Genomic DNA, 20,009 nt, shown 5'->3' on the forward strand with positions numbered 1-20,009 from the left:
TATCTTCAGAGTAATGATAACCTGCAGGAGGAAAAACCTGAAGGAGTGAGAAAAGAATCTGATCAATGAATTAATGATGTCATAAGAAATGTACACAAAGTCTCGAGATACTTGCTAAAGATGATGTATGGATCCTGAAGAAACTAATGACAAGGTAAAGAATCAAGTGAGTTTCCTAATATAGAAAAGAAAGATTGTACATGTATAAAGTGCTGCAGAAAAACAACCGTTCATTAATTGTACATTTGTTGAAAAGCAAGATAGATTAAGTCATCATGGAAGCTGGCTGTGGGTAGTGAATAGAATGCAGGTAAAGAAAGATGCCATTGTATAGACAGTGGACATTGGTATTCTGAATTTAGTAGGGCAGACTTCATGAAGCTAAAATAGAAAACTGTGTTGCAGCAAGAATAATAGGCTTGTGAAGCTGAAGGGGAAGGCTGCCTGGCCTGGAGTCAAGATTCAAGAAGCAAGATCAGCTATCTTTTCTGAAAAAGAACGAGTGTGCAGAGGATGAATATTCTTGCATTAAGGTGCAAGATAGAACACAAAGGATGCCAAACTTTAATTCATTTAGAGCATTTAAAATCTGCAAAATTGACCAAATCCTGATTTCTCGTCACGTGATCCAAGGATGGAAATAGAGCTTGAGCTTGAAGAACCAAACATAATAGCGAAGGCCCTCACTCCTGTGCATTCCCAAAGACAAGGCTATTCTTCAAGGCCAAGTACAAGGATAATTTCATGGCAGAAGGCATGGGCGGTGAGAGATGTTGGGCTAATTGGGTGGTGAGGTAGCTTCATGTCCCACCTTTCTGCACCCAGGTCTTGGTTTACGTGCTGCTAAATGAATCGAATGTTCGAGCAATGGCACAAGCGTGCCAACCAATTATATTAGTCCATATAACAAAGGGCCTTATAATTTGAAGACCAATGAGACTGTGCATCTAATGTTTCTGAAATGACATGTATTTTAGAGGTAGGCAAACGTTGTCCACCTGATAATGGACAGCCAATAGCAACCCTAGTCCCTAAAGGAAATCACACTTAGATGTCTCCCTTAGCCAATCCCAACCCTGCATAGTTTTGTTCACTATTGACATGTAGTATGATGCCACTCTGACGTATTTTCCATATAAAAAACATATTTTATATAGAGATTATTGAGAGACTGAGTGCACGTCCGTTGATGTTCGTTGTAATGTCCCTGATAGATAATTGTTAATAAAACAGTACTTTGCCATCTTCCTGAGTTGGTTCTGTTGTTTGGACTGAGATTTATTCTGGTGTGATCCCATTCATTACATATGCACGTTCCTAAATGGCCATATGCTCATATGCATCTCATTGGTCTGAACAGTCTAAAGCCCACTTCATGGAACCTTGGCGGTGTGGAGACATAATTCTGTGAGCATTGGGTATGTCTGACTGAAATGAATATGGGCAGTGCAGTGGCATAGGCAATGCTTGTCTATTTGATAAGAGGAACAATACAAGAAATCGGTGCATGGACTTAACATTTGTTCTGATGAAGGCCATGTATATCACACACCTGTGAAATACTGTGTCCCATTCCTTTGGTGCCTATTCCCATGTCCAACATTTCAGCACCTGATTAACGTTAACCTTTGACATTGAAAGGGTGCATCTTACCAACCTCAGCTGATGTGACCATGGCACTGTGGTGGTGTGGTGATTACGGGATACATGTAGTTAGGTGGTGTATTGTTATGCATTTGGTTGATCCTCTACCATGCCCACATATGTGTCTGCATGATGGACTTTCAATACTATGCAATTGGGAATCTATTGAGAAACATGTGGAGTTCTGCATTTTTCTGAGTACATCTATTGTCATGGGTATCAGGCAGGTAGATGGGGCAACCTGGGTGGAGGCTTGGCAGGCCTGGCATAGGCACACAAAGAACCCATAGCAGTTCCCTCCTTTAATTCCTTCCTAGTGTTTTTAGCAACTTCCTGGTTACCACTTCCTGTTACCAAACAGGAAGTGCATGACAATTCATGAGCTCTCTAGTGTTTGGGTGTGGCTGTCTATATAAGCCACACCCAAGATTCTTCCAGTGCTTCGTGTTGCTTACAGTGAGCTGTAAGTGAGCTGGGGGTGGCGGTGCAGGGGGACATGAGTTGGGGGCTTGCTGGAGGGTGCCCTGCACTGCTGGGGGGTGGGGGTGCTGGGAGACATGTGTGGGGGCCTGCTGGAGGGTGCCCCTGGATGCTGGGGGGTGGGGGTGCAGGGGGACATGAGTTGGACATGAGTGGGGGCCTGCTGGCAGGTGCCCCACAGTGCTGGGGGGTGGGGGTGGTGGGAGACATGAGTGGGGGCCTGGTGGAGGGTGCCCTGCACTGCTGGGGGATGGGGGTGCTGGAAGACATGAGTGGGGGCCTGCTGGAGGGTGCCCCTGGATGCTGGGGGGTGGGGGTGTAGGGGGATATGAGTTGGGGGCCTGGTGGCAGGTGCCCCTGGATGCTGGGGGGTGGGGGTGCAGGGGGACATGAGTTGGGGACCTGGCGGCAGGTGCCCCTGGATGCTGGGGGGTGGGGGTGCAGGGGGACATGAGTGTGGGCCTGGTGGAGGGTGCCCCACAGTGCTGGGGGCTGGGGTTGCAGGGAGACATGAGTTGGGGGCCTGGTGGATGTTGCCCTGCAGTGCTGGGGGTTTGGGGTGCAGGGGGACATGAGTTGGACATGAGTGGGGGCCTGCTGGCAGGTGCCCCACAGTGCTGGGGGGTGGGGGTGCTGGGAGACATGAGTGGGGGCCTGGTGGAGGGTGCCCCTGGATGCTGAGGGGTGGGGGTGCCGGGGGACATGAGTGGGGGCTTGGTGGAGGGTGCCCTGCACTGCTGGGAGTGGGGGTGCAGGGGGACATGAGTTGGGGGCTTGGTGGAGGGTGCCCTACACTGCTGGGGGTGGGGGTGCTGGGAGACATGAGTGGGGGCCTGCTGGAGGGTGCACCTGGATGCTGGGGGGTGGGGGTGCAGGGGGACATGAGTTGGACATGAGTGGGGGCCTGCTGGCAGGTGGTCCACAGTGCTGCGGGGTGGGGGTGCTGGAGACATGAGTGGGAGCCTGGTGGAGGGTGCCCTGCACTGCTGGGGGTGGGGGTGCTGGGAGACATGAGTGGGGGCCTGCTGGAGGGTGCCCCTGGATGCTGGTGGGTGGGGGTGCAGGGGGACATGAGTTGGGGGCCTGGTGGCAGGGGCCCCTGGATGCTGGGGGGTGGGGGTTCAGGGGGACATGAGTTGGGGGCCTGGTGGAGGGTGCCCTGCACTGCTGGGGGGTGGGGGTGCTGGGGGACATAAGTGGGGCTGCAGGGTAGTCCCCCGTGATGTGGGCTGCCTGCAGGCGCCGTGAAGGTTGTAGAGCAAACACCTGGGAGGACCCACATGGCCAATTCACGTGTAGTACTCCACGGAACACCTGAAATAACGTACCCTGCTGATATTGCGTGTGAAACTTCCCGCTCACCGAAATACACGTACACAGGACAGTCGCGTGTGGAACTTCCCGCGCACCCCTGATATACACGTACCCTGAAGGAATCGTGTGTGGAACTTTCTGCGCACCCCTGAAATACACGTACCCTGCTGAATTCACGTGTGTAACTTCCAGTGCACCCCGAAATACACGTACCCAGGACATTCGCGTGTGGAACTTCCAATGCACCCTGATATACATGTATCCTGATGGAATCGCGTGTGGAACTTTCCGCGCATCCCTGAAATACACGTACCCTGCTGAATTCACGTGTGTAACTTCCCGCACACCCCTAAATACACGTACCCAGGACATTCACGTGTGGAACTTCCAGCGCACCCCTGGAATACACGTGCCAAGCTGAAATCGCGTGTGAAACTTCCCGCGCACCCCTGATATACAAGTACCCTGTTGGAATCGCGTGTGAAACTTCCCGCGCACCCCTGATATACAAGTACCCTGATGGAATCGCGTGTGGAACTTCCCGCGCACCCCAGTAATACACGTACCACGCTCGCACAGGGCCAATCGCGTGTGAAACTTCCCGCGCACCCCAGTAATACACGTACCCAGCTGAAATCACGTGAGGAACTTCACGCACACCCTAGTGATACACGTACCGCGCTTGCCATGCTGGTACAGGGTTAGCACAGCCCTTTGCGCTGGATTGGGGATTTTGATGGCTTTTCCCTGCGCAAGGGGCGTTCTTGGGGACGTAACTGGCACTGCTGCAGGGTCGCTGCTCCACTGTGCGCCATGGCTGGTTTTGGTGGCTGGAATCCATGAATACGCTGTGCGCGGAAATGTATTTTAGCGCACGCTGCTGGCGCAGGGATTCGCACGTGCACACTGTGCGCCAGCAGCGTACGCCACTTGTGCACTGAATTCTATGAATTACCCCCATAGTGTTTCAGTGTTTCTTTGAACACTTGTATTACAATGTCTCTGTACAGATTCTACAGATCTCTCCCTCCTAAGGTACACCTGGCTGCTCTATCTAGGCTACCATGGACTCAGGTGTTAAAGCCTTATACTAAGAGTGAAGTCTTGTAATGTCACAATTGAATGGTTTTGGTTTTACTAAGCCTTTAGTTGGACTTCAGAAACACTGTCCTAACAATTGCAACATTTGTTCCTTTATGGTTACATAAGTTAAATTGACAAATCAGTGACAACACATTCATCTTTGAGATTCCACTATATCACAAACAATTTTATTAAATGTATGCAATGATAAGGTGTTAAGGGGTCCCATCAGTTTGAGCTAAATCAGGTGGCCTGCACTGTCTCGGCAACGGCATAGCACAAACCACAAGTCAGGTACACATGCTCACAGGCCTCAGCTTAGAATTGGTTTGGGGGAGACAATCTAGGAGCTTGGCTGGCATGCCCACATGGACATACTGCAGACTGGGCTTAATGGCCAAGGATCCGGAGCATGAGTAATGGGCCCAGAGAAATGTCTAAGACCTGGCTTGTGTCACACCAGCTCTTAGTCAATTGCTAGAGTACATATACTCATCTGAGACCTGGCTTGGGTCCTTTGGCTCCAGCCATGGGGTCGAACAGGGACCCAGAAAACATTTCTGCAAGCAAGCAGGTTCTATTGACCCAGCACTGGGCTCAGAACTACGCTAAGCCTCAAGCTGGTCTACAGGTTTTGTGCTATGCACAAACTCACCTCGAAGCACAGGGGTTTTGAAGTGGGTCTATGGGGGAGCTGTGTCTGCAGGTTTATCAGACAAAACAGCCATTTTCTTTTTTTCCAGGTCATGTTAAGTCCCTCCAGCCATACTGGCTCTGCTAAATAAGAGGGGATGTCCCATAGCGATGCAACGTGTTTAAAAAACAAAAATGTGGATAACGATTTCCATGGACTCATCATAAAATCTGCACACCACAATGGCAGTCATTTGGAACATTGTTAGACGGCGCCGACCAATAAAAATAGTTGTTGTTCAAATTACCTATTCAAATTGTAATGATGATTGCTATTGTGAAGACATGAAACCCTCACCCATTTTTATCTGTTATGCCCCATTTACAAATAATTGAAGAGATCACCTGCTGACAAATAATACACCATTGGGAAACATTTAGATGATGTGAACACATTATGTCTGAACTGCTATCCAACATCTTTTACTTAGCAATTTTTGATCAGCAAACATCACTGTGTCTATACCTGTAATTTGGACAAATTAATAATTAGAGGATAATTTTTTTTTAAATAGGATTAATGATTTTATTTTTAGTTTTCATCTTATTATAATGTTTATATGGCATTAAATATGGTTCGTTTTATTGCATGAGGTTTTTGAAGAAAATATTTTTTTTTCTTTCAAACAAACTGAATTTGACATTGATTTGTAGCAGGCAACATACTGCTATTTGGAATTCTGGAAATGGATTGTAGGTGCTGGTAGTAGGATGGGATATAACAGAGCATCAATTTCCTCTGCGTTGTATCAGTCAGGATAATTTGCCACTTACATATAATCTTCAACATTTCCTTCACCATCCACATCATCACCTTTGTCATTGGTGTCTTCAGGCTCCCCACTGGATCAGAGCACACAGAAAATATGCACCACTTATGTATGTGTAGAGAAGCAGCTGTGTGCCTGTGCAGGAGATCCCACCCCTACCTCCTGTGTATTGGAGACATGAAATCATGCTGTGCATAACACCAGCCATAATACCAATAACACAGAAAGTGTATTGATACACATTGAGACAACCCTACCGAATGTATCTTCAGAGTAATGATAACCTGCAGTAGGAAAAACCTGAAGGAGTGAGAAAAGAATCTGATCAATGAATTAATGATGTCATAAGAAATGTACACGAAGTCTCGAGATACTTGCTAAAGATGATGTATGGATCCTGAAGAAACTAATGACAAGGTAAAGAGTCAAGTGAGTTTCCTATTATAGAAAAGGAAGATTGTACATGTATAAAGTGCTGCAGAAAAACAACCGTTCATTAATTGTACATTTGCTGAAAAGCACGATAGATTAAGTCATCATGGAAGCTGGCTGCGGTTAGTGAATAGAATGCAGGTAAAGAAAGATGCCATTGTATAGACAGTGGACATTGGTATTCTGAATTTAGTAGGGCAGACTTCATGAAGCGAAAATAGAAAACTGTGTTGCAGCAAGAATAATAGGCTTGTGAAGCTGAAGGGGAAGGCTGCCTGGCCTGGAGTCAAGATTCAAGAAGCAAGATCAGCTATCTTTTCTGAAAAAGAACGAGTGTGCAGAGGATGAATATTCTTGCATTAAGGTGCAAGATAGAACACAAAGGATGCCAAACTTTAATTCATTTAGAGCATTTCAAAGCTGCAAAATTGACCAAATCCTGATTTCTCGTCACGTGATCCAAGGATGGAAATAGAGCTTGAGCTTGAAGACCCAGACATAATAGCGAGGGCCCTCACTCCTGTGCATTCCCAAAGACAAGGCTATTCTGCAAGGCCAAATACAAGGATAATTTCATGGCAGAAGGCATGGGCGGTGAGAGATGTTGGGCTAATTGGGTGGTGAGGTAGCTTCATGTCCCACCTCTCTGCACCCAGGTCTTGGCTTACGTGCTGCTAAATGAACCGAATGTTCGAGCAATGGCACAAGCGTGCCAACCAATTATATTAGTCCATATAACAAAGGACCTTATAATTTGAAGACCAATGAGACTGTGCATCTAATGTTTCTGAAATTACATGTATTTTAGAGGTAGGCAAACGTTGTCCACCTGATAATGGACAGCCAATAGCAATCCTAGTCCCTAAAGGAAATCACACTTAGATGTCTCCCTTAGCCAATCCCAACCCTGCATAGTTTTGTTCACTATTGACATGTAGTATGATGCCACTCTGACGTATTTTCCATATAAAAAACATATTTTATATAGATATTATTGAGAGACTGAGTGTACGTCCGTTGATGTTCATTGTAATGTCCCTGATAGATAATTGTTAATAAAACAGTACTTTGCCATCTTCCTGAGTTGGTTCTGTTGTTTGGACTCAGATTTATTCTGGTTTGATCCCATTCATTACATATGCACGTTCCTAAATGGCCATATGCTCATATGCATCTCATTGGTCTGAACAGTCTAAAGCCCACTTCATGGAACCTTGGCGGTGTAACAGTGCTATTGCAGGAATGGAGACATAATTCTGTGAGCATTGGGTATGTCTGACTGAAATGAATATGGGCAGTGCAGTGGCATAGGCAATGCTTGTCTATTTGATAAGAGGAACAATACAAGAAATGGGTGCATGGACTTAACATTCGTTCTGATGAAGGCCATGTATATCACACACCTGTGAAATACTGTGTCCCATTCCTTTGGTGCCTATTCCCATGTCCAACATTTCAGCACCTGATTAACGTTAACCTTTGACATTGAAAGGGTGCATCTTACCAACCTCAGCTGATGTGACCATGGCACTGTGGTGGTGTAGTGATTACGGGATACATGTAGTTAGGTGGTGTATTGTTATGCATTTGGTTGATCCTCTACCATGCCCACATATGTGTCTGCATGATGGACTTTCAATACTATGCAATTGGGAATCTATTGAGAAACATGTGGAGTTCTGCATTTTTCTGAGTACATCTATTGTCATGGGTATCAGGCAGGTAGATGGGGCAAGCTGGGTGGAGGCTTGGCAGGCCTGGAATAGGCACACAAAGAACCCATAGCAGATCCCTCCTTTAATTCCTTCCTAGTGTTTTTAGCAACTTCCTGGTTACCACTTCCTGTTACCAAACAGGAAGTGCATGACAATTCATGAGCTCTCTAGTGTTTGGGTGTGGCTGTCTATATAAGCCACACCCAAGATTCTTCCAGTGCTTCGTGTTGCTTACAGTGAGCTGTATCAGCAAACACTTGCCCTGCTCTGGATCAGTCAGCATCTGCTTACCTGCTCCATATCATCCTGCTTCTGCTTACCTACTCCGGATCATACTACTTCTGCTTACCTGCTCCGGGTCATCCTGCTTCTGCTTACCCACTCCGGATCATTCTGCTTCTGCTTGCCTGCTCCGGAGGAACCTCCTTTCTTACTCCACGCCACAGCTATCTCCGGTCAAGAGGGGACTTCTACACCGGCACCTGTAAGAACAAAGAAGAACACGCGCACCCAGAGGTCGAAGTGGGCGGGAGCGGTCGGGAGCGGTGCTCCTATACTTTATATTTTTCAGTTTTACTGTTCCTATACTTTTATTTTAAAAAGAAACCGCTCCGGAACGGTTTAGTTTTAAAATAAAATAGTAGGAAGAAGTTGAAGCTTGCACTTCAGTGCACTGCACTGAACATTCCCTTAAATAATAAGAGTATTTGTTTGGGGGTTTGGACTGTGTGTGGGAGGGGGCGCAGCGATGGGGTTTGTGGAGAGCGGGGCAGACCAGCATGGAACATAGCTCCACTACTTCTTTTCGTACACTTCGACCACTGCGCGCACCTCAGTAATGCTGCGCATAATCACGGAATCCTCCCACGACGCTGGAATCCAGGTCAGTTGTACGAGCGCACAAACCCCTGCACAAGAAAGAAGAGACATTATTCATTGCACCTGCCCCAATAACGCAGATACTTATTTCACTGCACTCTACTTACCCAAACCTCTGTGCATACTTACCAGACCACCAAGTCTCCAGCAGCGCTGAACCCGGACTCGAGGTGCTAATACCACATAATTTCTCCTGCAAGGGAAAGGGAGAGACATTACCAGGCGTGCTTGAATTGAAGGCGCTGCGCATGACTACCAGCAGCTAGCTTCTACACGCAGTGCTACTCAACCACAAAAATACCTTGGCAAACAAAGACAATACGGACAATTTTGGACACTAAACATTCTCTGCGCAATGGTCAATTGTGGGAAGGACTTTCTAGCCAGTGAAGAAACTGGTGCCTTGAACACTTGGCCTCGCTGTGAAGTCATAAAACAGCGTGTGGCATCTGAACTCAGCCTACAGATATTGGCATCAATCACATGAGTGAATCCTGCCCCTGCGAATGCAAGATGGAGTGCACACCCTACTAAAGATCAAGGGAAGCCCTTAGGGGATATCACAGCACATAGCACAGAGAAGGGAAGGGACCAGGGGAATCAGGTGAATTCAGGTCTGAGTGTACACCTTGTATTTGACAGGTACCCCTCCAGGTGAAACAAGGGAAGTGAGAACTCAGGGTCAAGGGAGGCTCATCCATCGCTCCTGCAGAGACACAGGTGAGTGTGACATCTATTATGGGGAGGGATTGTGAAAGGGTCATGCAAGTTGCTGACCCCTGCTTTCCCTGTACGTGGGGTGTTCCATAAATCACATAATGTAATTTTGCAACAAGCCTACAGTGGTTGGATATGCCATCAATGTATATTGTTCTTCCCCCCACAAGTCCATGCATCAAGGTTGCAGATGTTTAATGGACCATCTTTTACTTATTCCTCCACCTTCTCCCCAGCTCTAAATTCTTAAGCAGACTGCACAGGTGTTTGAGGCTGGGGTTTTTCAAGGGGTATGAAGGGTTCTCTACGGTTTACGCTTGAGAGAGCAACACATTTGAGTTCAGGCATGTTTCAAAACCATCAAGGCTTCAGCTTGCAGGCAGGGAATGCTTTGGGCCTTTAAGGTATTGCATGATTTCTGTTGATAGATATCTTGGTATTTAACTTCTCCATTTTCGTCTGGCAGTTAATGCACACACATCTGTGATTTGATTTGGGGTCTGGCATGAAGACAGATTGCAGTACACCGTAGGGAAGTCGTACTGGGGCTTATGTTCTACTCATTTAAACATGCATACACATCTCTTCAGTTTGCACATACATAGTTTTACGCATGCTTTCCATCTCGTGGGCACTTGTATGTATTCGGTAAGTGATTTGGGAACACAGAATACAATTGCCATTGATGCGACTACTATCAGCTATGCCTCCCTAAACTGAATGTTTATATAGATACATGTGGTTTTCATCCCGCCGTACATGCATTGTGTTTGCACGTATTCTGCAAGCGTGTACACGCTTTCACAAGGTTGTGCACGCAATAGGGCTCCATGGCAGTATGGAATCTGACTTCTTGCCACTATAAACCGTTCCTGATGCATGCATGGTAAACCATGTCTGTCTGGAATTACATGAATTGCTTGGACTTCAAAGTGGTTCTACAAGGACATTTGTATAGAGGCGACTGTCAGGCATACAGGTGCATAGATTTTCAGCAGTCTCCTTGCAATGTGCACATTGGGCACAAGAACAACCCATTGGTATTTGAATTTGCATGATCACCATCCAGTTAGTAATCATTGGCACTGTACTGTGTTGGTTGAGTTCTAGGAACAGTTATACTCCTGCAAGAGGTATGGTTAGGAGCTGTCTCAATTTCCCCGAATAAGCAGTAAAGCATTGTGCGCCTGTGTTGAATTTAGGCTGATACATTATGTGTTTACTTGCATTTGAAATTGCAACATGTTTAGTTCACTGAGAGAACAGTCAATTGGTTTTGAACTAGATGTGCGGTAGTTTTGCCCATTCACATTTTTGAAAACTTGGGCATCATATGCCCATAAAATTAGGCCTAGCGTGTGGGTGTTTTTGACGTCTCAGCTTGTGAGTGTTTGTGACAGAGACAAAATATCTGATACTATACTCTCACACTTTGCAAATTATGTTTTGTTGTATGTCCACCCTTGCATGCAGTGTACTCACTTCTAGCACCAGTTTATACTCTTTCAAGTCCCATGTGCCGACTGATATCAACTGCCACAGATCCAGAGCTGGTGGTGGATAGCCACCTTCTATGACCAGGAACTTCCTTTAGTGTCTTGCGACCATCTTCCAGGCACACCTCTTTAGGTCCCGCTAGATCTTGTGGATCAGAGCCACCCTGTGAGCTGTTGATGCCACCATACTGACATTTTGCAGGATGGCTTCCCAGAGTTTTGGTGCATTGATTATGCGGGATCCTTGTGGGAACCTGAGTCACTCAGGACCTCCATAATGGCCTCTAAAAGGACCTTCATTTCATCATCCAAAACTTGGGAGCCTTGACTGAGGTATGGTCATGGAGGGTGCTTGTTTATGTGGGCCCAAGATGAAGACATGCTGACCTGGTAGGCAGCGGAGCACTGGTTGTGGCCACAGCGCAGAGAAAAGGGCAATGGAAAAGGGTTCTCAGGATGGTTGATGGAGGATTTGTATGAGGTGACTCTGGGGCAAGAAAGGGAGGTAAGAGGCAGCAGTTGCTGGATGGCTGTGTAAGGAGCAGTGGGTAGGAGCAGTATTGGGGAATAGCAAAGGGAAGGGTATCTGAAGTCAGCGAGTGTCCAGTTGAGGTAATGATGGCATGTAAGCAGTCAAGGAGGGCTCGGGCTGGGTACAGATGGTGTGTCAGCAGTCAGGGAGGACACAAGGGATTCGTGGAGGCAGCAGCCAGCAACAATCAGGTGGTCAGAGAGAGGAGGCAGAAGATGGCTCACATGGGGAAAGGGGAGCAGTAGCAATCAGTGGCACACAAGGCAGGAAGTGGACTTAGCAATGCGGTGGAAGAGGGGCTTTTGTTGCCAGACAAAAGAGCAAAGTAGAAATATAAAATGCAGGGGATGCTGTGTGTGTAGTATAGGGCATGGGCATCTTGTGTGCTTCGGCTGTTGGGAGGGTGGTTTGCGGGCTTTGTGATGTGTTGCCCACTTACATTTGGTTGCCACCCCTGTGACCGAATTCTATACTACAGGCTAAGCTCTGCTTTTGCACTGACCACTGAGCAGAAAACATGCAAAGTGTTGTAAATGGCGTGATGAATCCAGGCAATTCATCCCTTCTCCCCAAAGGGGAGCCTGCGTCTTTGGGACTTGGGTGGTAATCCCAAAATATTTAATACCCTCTAGGGAACAGGGCAAGCAGGATCTCACTGGGGTGACACCCGTACCCACTGGGGGACAAGGAATCCCCAGGTATAAAAATGTATAACACCTCCCCTGAAAGCATGGTCCCAAATGTTAGTTGGTTCTATGGCGATTGAAAAGTATGATAATGACCAGGTCCCTTCAAAAAGGAGTGTCTTGGTTTTTGTTCTAACTCTGTTAAACTCCATGCCTGAAGAGCAGAACCAATGATGGTAGGAGATGATTTTTTTTTTTTTTATTGTCATAACGCTAAGAAACCTTTAACAAAAAAAGATACAAAACGCACAATAACATAGAAAAATGCACAAGTAATAACAATAAAACAATAAAACCAGCTATGATCAAGAAAAAGAAAAAGGAAACAGGATAGAAAAAAAGGAAAAAAAAAACCCAAACACAATATTAAACATTATTTCATACAATGTACTGTCATACGTTATATACAGTCCATACAGAATAAAAACACAGTATCTAACATACTATCATTTCATAGTTTAGCAAATAAGAAAAACATCTAGGACTCTTTCTGAAAAGCATCCAAACCCAAACATTTGAAAAAATTCACAACTGCTACAACGGTCAAGGTCATGTGTCCAGCAACGCAAACCATCCACAACTGATCGCTAATCCCAAAACTCATTTGTCCAAGAAAGTTCCTCAAGTTTTTACATCTCTGCCAATGAGCAGCAGAACATTCCAATAAAATATGTTTCAGGGTTTCAATCTCCCGCACAGCATTAGATAATCTACAGTTGCTACCAGAGGATCCAGCAGTCCATGCCTAACCAGCAAGATTTTAGTTGCCAGCATATTCCAGCTGAAACGCAAAAGAGTGAGCCTCACATACTTGGCCGGATAGATAGCTAGATAAGGGGTGTAAGGATATTTGGCATGTTACAGCACAGAGTACAGCACTACTGCACAGGTAGCAAACAGCACAGAGTACAGCACTACTACACAGGTAGCAAACAGCACAGAGTACAGCACTACCACACAGGTAGCAAACAGCACAGAGTACAGCACTACTGCACAGGTAGCAATTTTTTTTTGCAGCACCACCACAAGGGTGCGGTGCATTGCTATATGTGTTACCAGATTAACAAGGAAAGACAGGCCACTCAGTCAAAAACGATTTTAACATATAAGATGCAAATCTATTTTTACAGTTAAAAGCACATGTGCACACCCAAAAATGCACACTATTTTTCACCTGAAATGCCTATGGTGCGAGAGACACATTTGAAAATAATAACTAACCTTACTGACAACTAACATGACTAATGAAACATAATCCACTAATAAAAATGTGTCTCCACTGCAGAATTAGGCCTATTCTGAAAGTGAACTTTTAAACGCACATCCATTTTTTTTTCTGTTCTCTCTGCTGCCCTGTCCACATAACTACAGGAAATCAGTTGGTTACAAAGTATTACCATAAAAATGAGCCATTGTGTAGAGAAGGAGGAGATGGCGTGATTAATTCTGATTGGAGCAGCGTCATAGCAAGTATCATGCTAGAGGGAGTGATCAGGCTTTTGCTGGGGGGTTTTTGAGAAAGGAGAAAGGCAGTCGAGATAGGGGAGAGCTGAAAGAAGGACCTTTCCACTGGCTGAGGCGTTCCTATCTGCAAAAGCTGAGAATTCCAGGCAATGACCCCGGTTTGAGAAGGCAAGCGTTCCTTTTTACTGGAGTTAATCTTCAGGGGAGCCACATTCACAAAGAGAACAGCCAAAGAGAACAACTAAAAAGATAAGGTAATTACAGAAGTGTGGGAGCTGAGTGTGTACGGTAATATGCAGTCAGTGTAGGATTCCTGTGCATGCCTTAATCAAATGCTAATGTTGCAATTTGAGTTCTGTTCTCCGCCACTCTCTTTGCAGTGTGTCATAGACAATGCTTTTACTGTACCATTTTATTTATTTCTGTAAAGAATGAGATCGTGTTTAATTGCAACTTTTATAATACAGAAAAATATTTGAAAACAGACAGGTGGTGTATTTACTATTTACCATTACAATGCTGATGATGTGGGGAGATTTTAAACAGTGCAATGGTCATTTTAGGACAGATGTGTGCATGTCAGATTCAGTATGAACAGTTGTGAGTGACTGTAGCATAGCTCGTTGGAGGTACATGAGTCAACGGGAAGAGAGACTCTCTGAACATAGCTCCCTACCGTATATAAGGTAGTGGAAATTACCACAAGATTACCATATATAGCTCTCTGTCGTAAATAAGTCAGTGAGATCGCCCATGGTGGCACACTAACACTGAAAAATGTGGTATTCCTAAAATGTAGGTCTGAGGTCTCTCTAGTGATTACACGAAAAATCTAAGCAAAGATAAGGGATTTTGGACATTGGGGCCACAAATAAAACAAGGGAATTATGCTCACCAAAATACCACCAACCGCGCCTACCACCCACGCATACCAAATATGCATGCCTGGGTGCTGAAATAATGCATGTTCACTGTATTATTGTCGTGCATGGCCCAATCTGAATACAAGGAGTGATTGTTGCTAAGTTATACTTCGGCGGTAAGAAAATACCGTCAGGCCCCAAATCTCCACAAAATATCCTACATATTTATGGTGCGTTGCAGGCCGGGAAAGTGATCATAGAGTACCTACTGGGCGTGGCAAGCGTGTCTCACACTGCCATTTGCACATTAAAAGGAACCCATTTTATAATAGCAGTGTGCCACTAAAAACGAATTTCAGAATGTCACAAAGGGAAACCACATTCTCAGATCTAGTGCAATATTTAGAGGCAAAGTTATTTGCACATGGGAATTGGTCTTCGAATAGCACGTTAGAATGGAGTAACCGCATTCAGGGTGAGGTGCAGAAAGAAAAACTAGACAATATTTTTACAGAAGGCAGCATAATTCAGGTCTGCCTTACAAGATTATTGAATGCAGCCGATAAAAGTGCAGAGAAAGACTGTTTAATACGGCTATGCGGCAAAATATGGTTTATTTTAAACAAGTCCCTGCGAATGCAAGAGAATGATACTCAGCTAATTAACAGGTTAAAGACTGAATTAGAGGGGGCAAGTAAAAATCAGGAAATGTTGAGAGCAGAATTAGATGTATGCCAAAAAGACATGCAATTAAAATGCAGAGACTTTGATACTCAGTTATCCAAAAGCAAGAAACAATTTGAAGATAGTGAGCAAGAATTGGCACACTTAAAAGCCTTAGTGGATCACATTAGGCAGGATAAAGATGAGGTTGTTTCAGAAATGCAGATTTTACAAAAAGAACATTGTGAAAAAGAAGGTGATCTCCAGAGTGCAGAACAAGAAATGATTAAAATGATCCAAGAAAGAGACAAGAGAAATAAAGAGTTCAATGAATGCCAAATGCAAATGTGCGAAATGCAGGAGGTGATTAATAAAATGAGTGATGAAAATAATTATTTGCATGATGAAGCCAACGGACTCCTTAAAAAGTGTAAGGACTTAGAACAGCAAATGTGCATTCCCAGGTCCCAGGAGAGGCGGCAGGGTACCACATTCAATGGAGTGGAGGTGAATTCTAGCTCTGTCCAAAGAGCTAGTGCCCCAGTGACTGGGCCGGTCACTGAACTTGGTTGCAGCGCCCTTGGGGGATTTGATACTCCCATTGGGGGCAGTCACCAATCTCATACACCTGAAAACAGGATTGACTCACAAAATAGTGCAATTCCATGTATTGCAACAAGTAGCCCCATAAAAATAATGAAATCCATTAAAGCCCTGATCAAACCATTTAAAAAGGGAGGTGAATGCTGCATTGAGGATCACTTAGAAGCGGTGCATGACATTTTTAAAGCACTCCAGATACCTAAGGAACAGTACAGACAATATTTTCATTTAACTTTAGATGCCCCGACGGCCAGCATCATAAGGGGATTAAATGAACAGCAGAATATGACATGGCTGGAGTTTGAAAAAGAAATTAGGCGTCATTTTTCTCCTTTTCAGTCATTGCAGGAGGCAAAGAAAGTCGCGTACACAATTACTGCTGGACCTAATACATCCCCTCGCCAATTTTTACAAGACTTAAAAAGAGCATTCTCTCGCTTTGATGTATCTTTTGACTGAAATTCCAATGAGTTTAAAACTGCATACTTCTATGGGCTACAGAAAGACATCATATCCCAATTGGTCCGTGAATTTGACCGTGACAAGTCCCTTGAATGGATTGTACATCAAAGCACAAAGCTATATGAGGTACTCTATTGTCAGGGTAGAGAAAGTGATAAAATGAAAGATACCAGGCATAAATCTAAAGAACCCTCAGCCACAGTAATGGAAATCAGGTCAGCCAAAATGTCCCTTGAGTCTGGTCAAAGCCAAGGTAAAAATAATGTGACACCTGAACAAAGGGGTAATCAACAAAGATCGCCATTTGCTGTACCAATGTTCCAAACACATGATCCTAGTAATAGAGAGAGCTACATCAGCCCTAGGTATTTAGGGGATAGACCCCGGGTAGGATATCGGCCTGATATGGCAGGTATGAACAATAACCAGAGACAAAATCAAGATCAAAGAAATGATGGTCCCTACCAGTCATTGGGGACACAGAGTAGGTTTGATCCCAACACCATGATATATGGTAATCAGGATAGGCCCCGATATGTGGATCGATTTACTGATAATGGAAATCAACATAGGGGCCAGTACCCACAATCTGAGAGACAGGACATGAGGCAAAACGTGAACTACAGTCCACGCCAGTACAATGATTCTCCACCAAGGGACTATAATCAAAGGATGGGTGCAACCCGCTCCCCTCCACAAATGAATCAAGAGTTCAGAAACCATCCCAACCGACATCAATCACCTGAGAGGTATCAGAATAGATCCAATCAGGGGGAAAACAACCAATATCGACCTAGGCCACAGAAAGAGGATCCTAGAGAGATGGAAACGTTCCAGTGCCTTGAGGCCCAAGTGAAAATGTTAGCTGAGCAAATAGGAAAGCTCTATACAGCGCAAAAACAACCTTCCAAAGAGGGGGCTGATGGCCATAGCAATGACCGGGGGGCTTCCGAAAAGTGACTAAGTACTCATGATAACTGCAGTGCCAAAATTACAGATTGCTCTGATATAATTTTGCATAACGACTCTGAGATGCCTAATGGATTAAAAATGAAAGTACCAGTAAATGAAATTGTGATAGAAAGTGCAAATACTTCTAAAAAAGAGGTACGGTTTAACTTAGAGCTAAATAAAACAGTAAAGATTTGCACAAATGAAAAAGAAACATTAGGAATTCCAAAAGAACAAAGGAACAGATTTAAGAAAAATGACTCATGCATGGGGAATACCAGTGAACAGGGAGTAAGTGGGGATGCCATAGCTCCTTCCCTGGGCAAGCAAAACAATGACCAAACACAGACAGAAAAAGGGAATACTCACAAGGAGGGTACAAGTCAATCACCTGAAGAATTCTTTGAGCCACATATTTTTGAAGAGGCTGAAAGGGCTGGTATTACACTAAATGATCACAAATGCACAGAATTAAAAAATGACAAATTGCTGAATGATGTTGTTACACATGTTCAGTTGGAAGGTTGTAATGTGGTCTCTGATGTTACCCAGATGGATGGGCGAACAGTGGCCACACTCCAAAAAACCTCTGAACATGGAGAAATGAATAAAATATCTCGCACAGAAATGGGTAAAAAGGAGGGAAAAATGTCTTTTCATTTACCAATGTGCTTAGCCAAAAGTGAAAAAGACCTGAGAAAGGTGAGCCCTGAAATCAGTAAGAATTCACATTTCTTATGTGTATTAGAGGAAGTTGAGGACAGATATTATGCACCCATCACTTAGAAGAAAAATGCCACACCTTCGCTATGATTGACACTGGCGCACAGGCCACAATTATGTCCAAGGAGCTGGTAAAGAGTATCAATGAAGGGAGGCCTCCACAGAGTCAGATCACAGTGAAGGCAAATCAAGGCCCAGTGCATAACTTTAATGGGGAGGAGGTGCCCATCATAGGTGTAACTGAGGTTGACATAAAAATAGGAAAGCACAGAATGAAACAAGAGGTATTGATCACATCTATTTGTGAAATTCCATTTCTGATGGGGACAGATTGCCTGAAAAGATTGTCTCCTCTCATAGATGGGGTGAATGGAGTGCTGTGGTCCTTAACCAAAAAACCATTGAGGCCTAAGAAACTAAAATCACAAAACAGCAATATAAATGAATGTCACACCGTTGCCAAAACAAATGATGCTGTGGAGGTATATCTCCAGAATAGCTGCATACCTAGTGTCACTGTTATATTAATGTGTCAAGACAAAATGCAGAACGACAATGAAAAACTACCTGTACAAATATACTTGGACCCAAGGAAAGATTGGCAGACTGCCATAGATGAGCACACATTACGTTTCTATTTAAAAGAGAAAACATGCAAACAGAATATTGCTCCTAAAACAGATTCAGAAAAACACATTACCACTCTGGCAGAAATACACATGGAAGATGAGCAACCATGGGTTCATGTTGGTATAAATGATTATCTTAAAACAATAAAAGCCACTTTAGCACTTGAACATGAAAGGAGTTTCATTAATGAGAAATTGTTGCAAAAAATTATGGAGAGGGAAGAAATCCCGAAATTTAGGATTAAAAACCAATATGTTTCTGGGTTGGACAGTCCAGACTTTGAAAACCGAATTGCAGGCAGATGCATGCTTAAAATTAGCATTGGGCAGAAAACAATTTACCATAATGTATGGATAGTGAGTGGAGCACAAAATGAATTTTACATGGGCAATGACATCATGCACAGAATGTGTATGGTGTTAGATTTCCTTAATCAAAAAATATGGTCACGCCTAGGTGGTCCGGCACCTGAATTTGAAGACAAAAGAAGGGCTTATCATTGTGCACAACTGGTTCCTTATGCAGTCGAATTACAAATGAGGAAAAATACTATTATTCCTGCATTTACAAAACAGTTTGCAATAACACTGAAATGCAAAAATGGACAGCAGATGAAAGGCTCTGATGCATTTGTATGCCTGAATGAATCCATAAAACAGCAAGGCCTGGATTATGAATACATTCCATTGGTAGACATTGGTGAGGGATCTGTAAAAATCATGGTAAATAATAAAGGTTGTCAGGATATTCATTTAGAGGAAAACTCCCCATTAGGAATGGCCATACAAAAATCACATTATACGGCAGATTTAAATAACATGGTGATTGGGAATATTCCTGAAAAATATGTAGATGCCAAGGGCGAGTTGCCAGAACACCTGGACTCTCAGCCCAAAGGAATATTTAAAATTCATTCTGTGTATCCTTATGGTTCAAATGAGACAGTGTGCTGCCATCAAGAGGATTGCATAATATTTAATTTAAATGAAAATGAAACAGGAAATCAGCCCATTGAAGTGGAAGCTGATATGCCAAAATATTTAAAAGTGGCAGCTCTACAAAAAGACACAGCCACACAGTTAGAGGAAAGCGCTGAGATTCCTTTACCAGAAGAGTTTCCAGAATTTTCCAGAATGGTAGAAGAGCAGATCTCCTTAGCGGATGCATGTGACAGCGATAAGGATAGGGACGACCTGAGGAAAATATTTA

This window comes from Ambystoma mexicanum, chromosome 6q (assembly GCF_040938575.1).
Source record: "Ambystoma mexicanum isolate Mex_15411 chromosome 6q, UKY_AmexF1_1, whole genome shotgun sequence".
Classification (NCBI taxonomy): Eukaryota; Metazoa; Chordata; class Amphibia; order Caudata; family Ambystomatidae; genus Ambystoma; species Ambystoma mexicanum.